Below are 13,000 nucleotides of genomic sequence, written 5' to 3' on the forward strand. Positions count from 1 at the left end.
AAACAGCTTTTGGGCTCAGCTTCCAGTGGCCTGGCCTTACACCGTTATTAGATTCTTTGAGCCCCCTTCGAAAGGTAGCAGGCTCCTTTTGGAGGAACTTGGGATATATTTCCCAGATCTAGAGAAATGTGGGCCGATAATAAAGTATTTCTCCCCTACTGCCCTTGAACTTTTCTCCAGGGATTGATTTTCCTTCCCTCATTCAAGACATGGAACATTTTCTGCTTCTCGGGGTACCCCAGACACCCTAAATTAAGGGCAGCCTTCGTCTAGATGCTCTAGGAGTTTATAACGTCCCCAAATTTGCTACCAATTTTTCCAAGACCCGGAGGGGCTCTGCTGCAAATAGGAGTAATAGCCTGCTGTGATACTCAAGATTTCCCAGGGCCAATGTACAGAGGAGGTACCCACTGAGCTCTCAATATATGAGAAACATCTTCGCCTGCTCTTCGGAGTCTGTGCCAAGAACAGGCAAAGGGAAGCCTGACCCTTCTTCGTTTATTTTTTTAATCTTTATTATTGAAAGGATTACAGATGTTTCCCCTTTTCCCCCCATTGACTCCCTTCCCCCCATTCCCACCCCCTCCCCAGGCCTTCCCCACACTAATCACGATGCTTCCAAAATTAGAGCTAGAAAGATGGCATCCGTGACTCCTGTTCCCTTAGCTAAAGAGCGCTATGCAGGGTTAGCACAGAACTTTCTGAGGTTTATGCTCACCTCATGCTTTCTAAGAGCGGACAGTCACATCCCAGGTCACCAGACAATAGTAATAGTTGCATGCCAAGATCTCAATTGCAAGAAAAAGTGAGTAATCTGCCCGGCAGGGCCTGGGTAGCTCAGCTGTTGAGCATCGACCTAGGATCCAGGAGATGCTGCTTGATTCCCAGTCAGGGCACATGCCCGTTTACAGCTCAGTGCCCAGTGGGGGGCGTGCAGGAGGCAGCCAACCAATGCCTGTCTCATCGTTGATGTTTCTATCTCTCCCTCTGCCTTCCTCTCTCTGAAATCAATAAAGCTATATATTTTTTTAAATGTGAGTAACCTGAGAAGACAGGACCAGGAGCAGGAGAACCAAGAAAAGGCCCAGAAATTCCAATGGCACATCCCTGGGGTGCGGTGTGGAAGGAAGGAAGTTCTGCTTCAGTTCACTCAATTCCACCCTAAAGCAGTGTGTGAGGGTGAGAAGCGTATAAAGCCAGACAGACTTGGGTTCAAATCCCAAATTCCATCTCTTACTAGCAGCACAAGCCTAACTGTAGCTGTGCCTCAGCATCCTAGTGTGTAAAATGAAAGTAGTAATAATACCTGCCCAGGGGCCTGCTGGAATAAATACATGGGAAGATGTGGAAGAAGCACACAGCACAGGGCTCAACACAGAGGACGTGCTCAATGAATGTCGGCTGTCATCAGGGTCATTGTATTAGGCTCAAGGAGCCTCGTGTCCTGAAGCTCTGTTCGGCTAAGAAACAGAGATAAGTGCTTTGGCCTCAGCTGCTGCATTTACGGACAAAGAACTCCCTCTCTCTAAACTGAAGTCAGTGTGACCCTATGAAACACCGCTGGCACCTTTCTCCCAAAGGCCAGGGCAGAACTGCCGAATTTCTTTGGCATGTTGTAAGACAGAGGCCCATTTTCCGATATTACATTTCACCGTCACCCTCTCTTCGTACCCCCAACAATTCGATAGAGTGCGGCTCCCTCGCCCATCTCATCAAATAAAACAAACGTCCACGAAAGGGGAACTGTGCCCCAGACGGCACGGCTGGAAGGACCCGAGTCCCAAGCTCTCTCTGACTGCAGGTGGTGACTGGCAGCCTTCTGGCAGCAAGCAGGGTGAAACTGGAGCTGCAGCTGCCCAGGTCAAAAGGCTGTCGCCATGGTTTCCGAGGCAGGAGCAGAGGCAGAAATACCATTTTCCCACTAAGAGATGGAAAAGATAAGCTAGCTCCCTGTTTCTCTTCGAGTGTCTTTGGAAGGGCAATAGCAGGGGAAGAGAGAATAGGAAATACTAGTGAGAAGAAAAGCAAATGCCCTTGCCCCAGGGACAAAAGAGAGCAATTACGTATTTTCTGTTATACCTAAATAATTCTTCATTCCTACCAGCAATTCGCTTGACGTACTGGCAGTTGCTTGTACTTGCTGTTAACTTGTCTCCCTGGCTGACCGGTTTTGGCTCACGCTGCAGGTCCCAGTCTCTCCTGTGGGTGAACTGGAGGGAACCGTGCTCCTTGGGTAGCCAGTCCGGTGACCAGCCTCAGCTTGTTTCGCTCTGAAGCCTGTTTGCTTTTCCAGTCGAGAGAGTCTGGGTTTATGGCCCCAGGGTGTGGCACGAAGCATATCTCTTTGATCAGGGTTTCTCCCTATCACATCAAGGGTGAATTTCGTTTACTTAGATTAGCTAATAGTGGGGATATTTGGTTATTAATTTTTTGTGAATCTCAGCTGCACTTTTGACCCCAGAGGGGGACACTACAAAGAAATGAAAACAAAGCAGTACTTGTGCAGATGGTGACTGGTGTGTTTAGGTATTTGTGGGTGTTGTTGGAGGAGTGAGGGGACAGGGAGGCCCAGGTGGGGTGTACCGGCTGAGTAATAAGTGCCAGGCTGTTTTTCTCGCAAAGTGTCCCAGATACATTTTGAAGCATTTTGTCTCTCCTCGTTTTCTAAAGCTTGACTCAGAACTACAGGGTATTTCTAATGTGTCTTTAGTTGATGAGTTTTAAAACCTCCATTCTGTTGTAGGAAACATAACTTTGATCTGAGAAGGGAAACAGGAGACACTAAAATTTAGCTTAATTTCCCTGGAGCCTGAACTCCAGTTCTTAGGACAACACCTAACACCTAAGACCTTACTTCCTTTGCAGATACCATCCTTGTGAGTTGTGAGTGACACGTAGGCAAGCTCTCCCGTTATTTGCCTAATACTCTATCGCACTTTGCGGTCCCCATTACTTCAGCATCCATGTGATCACACATTACTCGAAGTGTATTCGCTCCAAGATCCAAAAGAATACAGACCCTGTCCCCGGGGCACAGACGCTCCCAAGGAGGGTGGGAGGGCGAGCAAAACCCCCCTGCAATGAAACAAGTGTTGTAGCAGAGATAGAAACCCTCATAGTGATTTCAAGTTCCCTCGGTCCTGCAGGGCAGTGATCATTCTCATTGGACTCAAAGGCCTTTCTTACAACAAACTTTTGAAACACCCCTTTAATATCCTGAAGTGGAATTCATAGATAATATAGCCTGCCTACACATTTCCAAAAGTCAATATAATGCTCTCACTATAACATAAAGGAGAAAAGCAAGGAAAGTAATCTAAAAAAAAGTAGTATGTATTTTAATATGCAAATACCCCAGCATAACTATACTGAGACATGTGAAAAGTCAGCTGCTTGTACTTACTACACTGAAAATATTTCACTTAATTTTTATGTGTGTTTATATTACTTTATTTAATATTTAATTTATTATGTATCAACATATTTAAAGGGTATTTAATATAATAATGTGTTATTTATATTCAATGGAATATTTTTTACTTTAGAAATATTTGACATTTTGAATTCAGGAATAAATTAGTGTATCATGTATATTGTGAGGTTTTATATGGCCAGATAAATAAATATAAGTAAATAATGACTAAGAATGCAGAAAAAAACTATGTGTTGATTTGATGACTCAAATACCATGAGTGGCACTGCTATCTGTGGTGTGATTGCTTTTGTAATGATGAACAGCACTGAATGAAGTTGGGACAGAAGAAAGATATTTTCCCTCAATTTACATCATAGTTGAATACCTGGAAAATTCAGTGTATGCCAATAACCACACAAGAGAACGCTTGTGCTTCATGTAAAGTTCAGTTTTGAATTCTGCCAATTATAATTTGGCAGAATTCCCGGCAAAACACTTTAAAATTGTGTGCGAGGCAATGCACTTCTTTCTTAAGCTGGCCTGTCCACACATTGCAGGATGTCTCCTATCCCTGTAACCATGCAAAATCTCATAACAGTTTCTAAATGGGTGAACAACAAAACCCCCCACAGGGTCCTGAAAAAACCCTGAGGAGGCACCATTGTCCCCACTGAGAATCCCAGGCTTAGGTTCCCTGATGCCTCTGAAGCTCAGTGGTTCTGTTTATATACTTCATTCCCAAACTTAATGTAATTAATGATACTGAATGCCTCATGTGTGCCTTGTCATTGAGGTGGCAAAGGTAAACTTGTGTCTTGTTCCTTTACAAAAACTTTTACAGATTTATCCCTAATGCTTAGCACAGCCCCTGATACACAGCAGCTGCTCAATAAATATTTTTTAATATAATATAAATATGCATAGGGAGGATACTAAAAGAGTATAAATAAACATGAGTCTTTTCCTTACATTCTAATTGGAGATGTCATATACATTTCCAACCTTCTAATTGGGAAATTAAGAACAAGATGGGACAACAATAAAAGATCAGTACAAAGTAATACTTCATTAAGAGGCGCATCTTGTGGTAGAAGCTGTAAGTGTAATAAAGTGATAATGAAAAATTACTGAGGTACCAAGGGAAGGTTTACTAGAGTCAAAGGAATTGGAGCGGGACCCTGATGGAAGGGTTGAACTTGGGTGAGAAAGGGGAAAGGCTTCCCAGAGAAACTGAGAGGATGCAGGGCCCAGAGTCAAGAATGTGTGAGGTTTGTATGAAGAGCAGGGCAGGGAGGCGCCTGGCTTGACTTGAAGTGCAACCAGGTTCACATTAACGAGGTGTGGAAACACTGTGACTAGGTGTGCAGGGGCCAGATTTAGAAGGACTTTGAATACCAATTCGTTGAGACTTACTTGAAAGATTTTTTTTAAAAGATTTTAAAGTTGTACATTAGTTTAGAAACCCACGCCAAATGCTGACATTGTTGTGGAGTGGAAGGAATGTGGATGGTTGAGGGCAGAAGTGGTCTGAGCAGTGAGTGACATGTTAGGGACTGCTTGTACCAACTCACAAGAGCCGATTATTAAATTTTCAGGAATTTTGCAAGTTGGTTAGTAAACACAGCCATTATTGAAAATCAAGTTATATGGATACAATTGAATCAAGTCTATTAAAATAAAGGTAATGCATACTCAAAACTCATCACTTCCTAATTATTTTACCACATTCCACTATTTCTGTGCTTTTGAGGTTATTTACAGCTACTTACCGGAATGGTGGAAACAATGTAGAACATAGTGCAGCTCTGTGTCCCTTCAGGGAGGGTGGTGGCTTGAAATCAACAGTGGTAGGAGTATGGACACCACAGAAAACAGAAAATGCTATGAGTCACAGCTTGAGCTACTGTTTTGTTGATTGTGAACTTAAGGTGATGGAGAAAATGTTAATAATCTAGATGAAAACTTTAAAACTGTGTCATGTCTCTTAGAGCTGTTGCTTAGAGAATACCACAAAAAATTGAGGAAATTATTTTTCCAGTATTTAGAAAAAAATGTTAGCGTTATTGAGGTCTAATTAACAAAATTATAAGGTATTATAAAGTGTACAATGTGATTATTTGATATACATATACACTGTGAAAGTATTCCCCCATCAACTTAATTAACATATCCCTTATCTCACATATTCGCCTTCATTTGTTTGTTTTTGTTGTTTTTTAAGATTTTTACTGTTTATTGAGTGACATTAGTTAATACAATTATACAGGCTTCAGGTGTACAATTCTATGATACATCATCTATATATTTTATTGTGTGTTCACCACCCCAAGTCAACCACTTTTCTACTCTCTGTTTCTATGAGCTTGACTTTTAAAAACATTCTACATATAACTGATACCGTTCCAAACAGGGAGAAATACTTGAAATTATATATCTGGTTAATATCCAGAATATATAAAGAACTACAGCTTAACAACAACAAAAACCAAGCAATTTAATTAAAAAATGAGCAAAGGACTTGAATAGACATTTCTCCAAAAAAGATAAACAAATAGCCAATAATCACATGAAAAGATGCTCCACATCACTAATTATTAGGGAAATGCAAATCAAACCACACGAGGATACCACCTTACACCCAACAGGATCACTATTATCAAAACAACAACAACAACCACCCCAGAAAATCACAAGTGTTGGGGAGGATGTGGAGAAATTGGAACCCTGTGCACTGCTGATAGGAATCCAACGTGGACGGCTGTGGAAAACAATACAGCAGCTCCTCAAAAAATTAAAAAGAGAATTACCATATGATCCAGCAATTCCGTTTCCTGGTATATACTTAAAAGAACTCAAAACAGGGTAGATATTTACACACTCATTTCCACAGCTGCATGATTCACAATAGCCAAGAAGTAGAAGCGATCCAAGTGTCTACTAATGAGTGACTGAGTGAAGAAAAGGCAGGCGGACATGCAATGGAAGTTTATTCAGCCTAGTGAGGGAAGAGAATTCTGACATGTGCCATAATACGGGTGAGCCTCAAGGACAGTGTGGTAGGCGAAATAAGCCAGTCACACAAAAATAAATACTCTATGACTCCGCTTACATGAACTATCCAGAATAGTCGAGATTATGGACCCAGAAAGCAGAATGGGGGTTGCCAGGAGCTGGGTGAGTGGGGAATGGAGAGTTGTTTGATGGGTATAGAGTTTTAGTTTTGCAAGATGAAAAAAGTTCTGGAGATTGGTTGTGCAACAGTATGAATGAACTTGCTACTGAACTGTACACTTTAAAATGCTTAAGATGGTAAATTTTATGTTATGTGTATTTTATAACAGTTAAAAAAAGATATTTCATGCCATATGGTACTCATAAAAGTGACTCATTATTTAGGTATAAAATGTTGACATTTGAGATTGCTTTGAAACAGGATACTGCTCACACCAGGAGTCACAGCACTACCCTGGGTGAGGGGACCTGAGGCTACTTCTGACTTCATCAATGATCCACAACATATGAAATGCAGTTATTGAACCTTTTGAGGACTTGATCAAATGCTATTACTGCCTTCTAAAAAAGTAATGTTTTAGAAACTATAGAGGCTCTTTACCAAAAAGGAGACTTTAAATAAAGAAAAAAATATTATTAGTATTATCATGCTACTTCTGTAAACATTGTTACATTGTTCAAAGAAATTCTATTCATTTTACTGGTCTGGGCTAAATATCTATTAATGATAGACCCTTTGTCACAGCAAGTAACATTTAGTTTCCTGAAACCAATCTTTAAAAGTCTGCTTTGTACAACTGTTGAAATCTATCATTACAAGGACTTATTTTTGGCACCAGGTCCTGGAGCTTTGGCTAATAGCAGTCAACTGAGGTAATTCTAGCTTAATTTTGCAAGTGTTCTAATGGCAGAAAAAATGTTACCCATGAATCATCATGACATTCAGCAAACCAGCTCAACATTTTATAGAGCCATAAGAGCATGGTAACTGTAGTTCCCATTTTCCATGATCACCCTTTGTTGGGAATATTTCTGTTATTTGGAGAAATGCAAATAATTTGGAAGAATCAAATTCCATTACAATTAATACCCACATAACAAAAATGTGTTCAATTTTGGAAGTTTTTGTGGTATGGCCAAGTAGTCTAGAGTCAAAGTCCCTGGGGTAGTTTTTATCCTGTGATCTTGATATCTCCCCCTAAAAACCCCAAACAAACAAACAAACAAAAAACAGGAAAAACACACCATCAATAAGCAATTTACAAGTGCAATCGTTTGAATGATCCTTTAAAATTAAATTCCCTATTTGAAGATAAAATGCCATTTTTTCCCGTTTCCTAGTCTACTTTCTTTTCTATACCTTGTCGGTTGTTTTTCCTGCTTAGTTCTTACGCTGTATCAGTAGTGAAGAGGGAAGAACAGGGGAATCATGTAGAAGGAACAAAAGTCTTTTGCAAAAAAAAAAAAAAAGGCATAAATTATAAGCAAGAAGCAAGAACCATGTCTTCAGCATAAAGTTCTCATGGTGCTCAGCATTTTGTGGCCGTTAAAATCAAGTGATGTTTTAAAAGCACTTTGCCATGCAGGAAATCATTTTTGAGTATTACTTTTTTTCAAGGTTTATGGCTTTCTAAATCTTAGTAAGATTTTAAATGATAAAACAAGTTAATAAGTAATCTTATATTTCAATGGGGATATTAAGGAAAAGGAGACTTTTTAAAATTAAGGAAATTAAGAAAAATGACAATTAAAACTAGTATCTAAAGAAACTAAAACCTTTGTTGATTGTCTTTCTTATCTTATTATTTCTAAGCTGTTGTCCACTTGTGCAATATATACAGGGTGGGGCAAAAGTAGATTTATAGTTGTTTGTATGGAAAATGATTCAATAATTAATAAATAATAATATAAGAATAAACTGTTTCACATCCTCATAACTGTAAACCTACTTTTGCCCCACCCTGTATGAGGAAGAGATGAACAAAGTTAATATTGGCATTGCCTTCATAACAATACAGTAATATACTTCAGAGATATGAATATATGCAAATTGTGTAATGTGTGTCATACTAAATATTTTAATTTGTACAAGGCTTGCTAATTGTTAGAAGCATTATAAAATCACATATAGCAATTTCAGAAGAATGTATTTAATGTTGCCACCATACTTTTAACAAATGAACCACAATATCATGAGGCTAGAGATCCCAATGTTTTAGTTTCCTTAGCTCCTGAAATAATCATCTATATTCTGGGCAAAGAAAGGGAAGACAGATGAAGAAGGGGTTTTTCTATACTTTCTTTGGAAGTCTTGTTACATGAAAAAAGTGTTCTTGGAATAAATCCTATTACACTCCATTACTATACTTACACGATTAATTTCCAGAAATAGAGCCTGTCAACACTACAGGAGGAAATACTTTCAAGGGCTTGGTGGATCAGAAATGTGTCAGCATCAAAACAAATGATGATATAAAACAGTTCAAAAGCAATTTTTATTTTTCAGTGTATCCTCACTACACCCAAAGAAGTCACTGATGTTAAGTCAGTAAGAACTTTAGTAATGAACAGAATTTAAAAGCTAACTCTGTGTTATTTAAATAGATGGAGATGATACAAAGATGTGAAGCGACAAAGGCAGCAGCCACTTCTTAAGATGGCTCAGAGGTGAGGCCATGAGGTTTATTGCCACAAAAAGGGAGGGAGTAAGAACTTTCATCAGTGAAGAGGTTGGGGCAGACTGGCTTTGGGTCCCACACTTTCTTTTCGCATCTAATTAGTTAAGGCATTCTGGAGTCCAGGAGAGGGGTGCTGTGTTAGATGAGTAGAAGGAAAGCTAAGCACAGAAGGACCCTTGCTACACATCTCATGTGGTTTCCTAGAGCATTTCTCAGCTAGGTGTCCTGGAGCAATCTAAGGTTGCCAAGAGGCCAGGCACAGAGAGAGCCCAAGTTAGCTTCTCTGGGTGAACCTGAGTGGCATAAAAGGAAGGACCTAGACGTGCCTGCATCCCCTTGGGAGATAAAAGAGTAGTAGAGACTCGGTCTGAGAAGCTTGCTAGAGTGGGTCATCAATGCCACAGCAAGAAGAACTGTGGTCAAGGGCTACAGGGGATGGATGGCGAACTGGCAGGGACTCTGCAGTGTCAGGTGCTGAGGCAGCAGGCAGGGCCTCCTGGGAGCAGACCATGCAGTGGCGTTGGAATGGGAAGCCAGCAGGGCCCCGAGCCTGAGGCAGCTCCAGGAGAGCAAAGGGCAGAGTGTGGTCCCTCGGCACCCTCCCCACGCCTCCACCGCAAGGCCACTGCAAGCTGCCCACGGCTCAACTCATGAGCCATCCCAAGGAAGAAAAGGAGATGGAAAAAAAATCCAAAGGAGATCATTTAATTTTGGAATAGGCCAAATTATCTGAGAAACACTGATTCATATTACTGGATAGGTTTTAATTTCCCAGATTGGACTAAACGTAGTTTCTCACTTCTTATGAAGAGAGTAGGACCTTTGAAGGAGACTAGATCATGCTAGCTTTGCTTCGTACTGAGTGTAGGGGACAAATTTACAACACTTCTGAATAATTAGCAAATAACCTCCAAGGCCTTGTCCTGCTAGTCTCTCAGCCTCACCTGCTCCTCTCTTTCTGTGGAGCTTCCTCCATCCATTTCCAAAATAGCCAGGGCCCTTCGAGTCAGCCATTCCCTCTCCTTCAGCAGCCATCACTTTCAGAGAACCTAGTCTTCAGCACTGTGATCCTTCTCTCTCATTCAGTGACAGTCACCCTCAGTTCAGACCAATCCCATCGATTTTGGCTGAGGTGTTAGAGCAGGAATCTGCAAGCCCGGTGCTGCATTAGGAACTATCCCTTCACATTCTGTACTGTGGGTAGGGGGTGTCTCAGGGGAGATGTGTAGCAACTGGCCTGGAGGAGCATTTGGGGGCACAAGGCTGTGGCTACGCTTCAACCACTATGGGAAAATTTCAGTATTTTAGCAATCAGCACGGCCAGACCAGTGTGTACTAACTAGATACCAGAGGCTTCTATGTTTTCTCTCCCTCTTCCAATCAGAGCCCAGACTCTTCAGAAGCCACTGTTTCTCTTAGTATTCCCATGTCAGGGCTCCTAGCCTCCCTCCCTCCCTTCCTCCCTTCCTCCCTTCCTCCTTCCTTCCTTCCTTCCTTCCTTCCTTCCTTCCTTCCTTCCTTCCTTCCTTCCTTCCTTCCTTCCTTCCTTCCTTCTTCACATGGTCTCAGCCCTACCCTCATAGCAGAGTCTGTGTAAGGGAGTAAGAGAAGTAACAACTGCAAGTGGGGACCTGGAAACTCATCCAGGGTTGGCTCAAGAGAAACTGTGTCATTCATGAACCTCACTGGTACTCTGATCACATTTCCAGAAGAACAGAATTATAAATGGGAGATCTGCTGTTACACTGTTGGATGGGGTCATATGGGCTGGCCAAGAACCTAATTACCCCTTAGGATGTTGCTTGTATGAAAACTGCATGTATAAGCTCCCGTTGAGCAATTTATAAATAAGCCTTTCAGACACAAGCTCTTCTAATTTGAGGACTATCAGAGTGATGAAATCCCTGTGCATTTATTATTTGTTAGCAGAACTTTCAAAATATACATATAATACAATGAGAGAGACAGTCAGTAAAGAAATTAAGGCAAAGGGAAACTAACATTAGAAAAAAAACAAGTTGGCCCGGCCGGGTGTGGCTCAGCAGTTGAGCATCGACCTGGGACCCAGGAGATTCGATTCCCCGTCAGGGCACATGCCCGGGTTGCCGGCTGGATCCCCAGTCGGGGGCGTGCAGGAGGCAGCCAATCAGTGACTCTCTCATCATTGATGTTTCTATCTCTCCCTCCCTCTCCCTTCCTCTCTCTGAAATCAATAAAGATATGTTTTAAAAAACAGAAAAAATAAACAAGTTGAAGCCATAGACAGTTTCTAGGGTTTTTTTTCTTTTGTTTGTTTGTTTGTTTTAAATATGTTTTATTGATTTCAGAGAGAGAAAGGGAGAGGGAGAGAGAGATAGAAACATCAATGATGAGAAACATCTGCATTGATCGACTGCCTCCTGCACACCCCCTACTGGGGATCAAGCCCACAATCCTGACCTGGAATTGAACCACGACCTCTTGGTTCATGAGTCCACGCTCAACCACTGAGCCACAATGACTGGGCGACAGTTTCTAGTTTTAAAATCTATGCCTGCCTGGCCTGTGTGGCACAGTGGTTGAGCGTAGATTCCCAGTCAGGGCACATGGCTGGGTTGAGGGCAGATACCCAGTAAGGGGCGAGGGGGCACCAATCAATGACTTTCTTTCATCATTGATGTTTCTATATCTCTCCCTCTCCCTTCCTCTCTAAGAAATAAATAAAAAACATATTTAAAATACCTAAAGGCAAGTCGAGCTTACGGCTAGCCAATGGAAAGAAAAAATTCACTAGTTACATAATTCCTGAGATTTTGTTTTGGCCCGATTTCTCCGGAAAACACCCAGTTATGCCTAGTAATGCAGGCTGAGAAAAATTTATCTCCTGGATCCTCAGCAGAGGCCTCCATGTAATGTGGTTATCTAACATAAGAGCTAACGCTTAGTGGGAACTATCCAAGTACTTGTCTGCATTGTTGCCTTCACATCGCAGAAAAACTCTCTGTGAGGCTCTTCTAAGATGAGGGAAAGGTGGCTCAGAGAAATTCAACAACTTGGCTAGGTCGTACACTTCATAAATGGTGGACCTGGGACTTGACAGGGTCTGTTGGTCATTGAAGTCCCTGCTGTTGACCACTGCTTTATGAACAGTAACCCTAGAGTGATATCAGTAAGTTTTTTCTGGTATTTCTTATAATGACCTCACTGGCCAATGACAAAAATGTGTGTCAACAAAGGAGCAAATGATCTTCAAACTGGAAGCCTAAAGCATTACTTGTAACACTTTACTTTTTATATTAAAATTTGTACTTCCCACTAGTAAATTAGTAGGAATTTTAAAAAATGAATGTTATTTTTCAAGGCTACAAATTCTCTATTTCTCTATGAGAAATAAAGTACAGTTGTCAATTCTAGAAGATTCTTAAATAGTCTGCCACCTTTTGTTTAATTTTGTAGCTCTGTGGAAAATAACAAGTTTTTTTACCTACTTGCAAAAGGAACGTTTCCACTAAAACCTGTTGGAAATACAAAATAGGTTATGTTTCCATCAAAGAAAAGCTTATTACTTATTTGTATAGTATTTTCCCTTTGTGTCGAAGAGTGGCATTAACTGAATGCCCACAAAGCATCTTAGAGGCTAAGGAAGGATTAAACTGGAGGCTAAACCCTGAGACAGGCTTATGTTTACTGTAGTGCACTTTCCTGTGGCTTAATGTCTTCTCGCCTAGCTGTAGAGGATACCAGAGGGCATCGTTTCCTTCGTGAAATAGGACTAACCGGCTTAGTTGAGTTTGTACTTAAGGCAAGGTGAAGTCACTGAGACAGTGTCTGCCACTGTGGTCAGACGTGCTTTTCAACCTGCAGTCAGAGAAGTTTCTGCAGTTTAAAGACAGAAAGTCTTTGGATGGGTTTTCCA

General features: G+C 41.2%; 1 protein-coding gene across 1 annotated transcript in view; it reads right to left on the reverse strand.

Annotated features, from left to right (window-relative positions):
• The window catches only part of LRRC31 (leucine rich repeat containing 31), a 32,741-nt gene extending 30,422 nt beyond the window's left edge, over positions 1–2,319 (reverse strand). Inside the window, exon 1 of the mRNA XM_081137817.1 lies at positions 2,080–2,319. The gene's annotated coding sequence lies outside the window, so the exon portion shown is untranslated. The remainder of the gene's footprint in view (positions 1–2,079) is intronic.
• Positions 2,320–13,000: the final 10,681 nt, after the last annotated feature.

The sequence above is a fragment of the Miniopterus schreibersii genome, assembly GCF_964146895.1.
Source record: "Miniopterus schreibersii genome assembly, chromosome: 5".
In the NCBI taxonomy this organism is placed as follows: domain Eukaryota; kingdom Metazoa; phylum Chordata; class Mammalia; order Chiroptera; family Miniopteridae; genus Miniopterus; species Miniopterus schreibersii.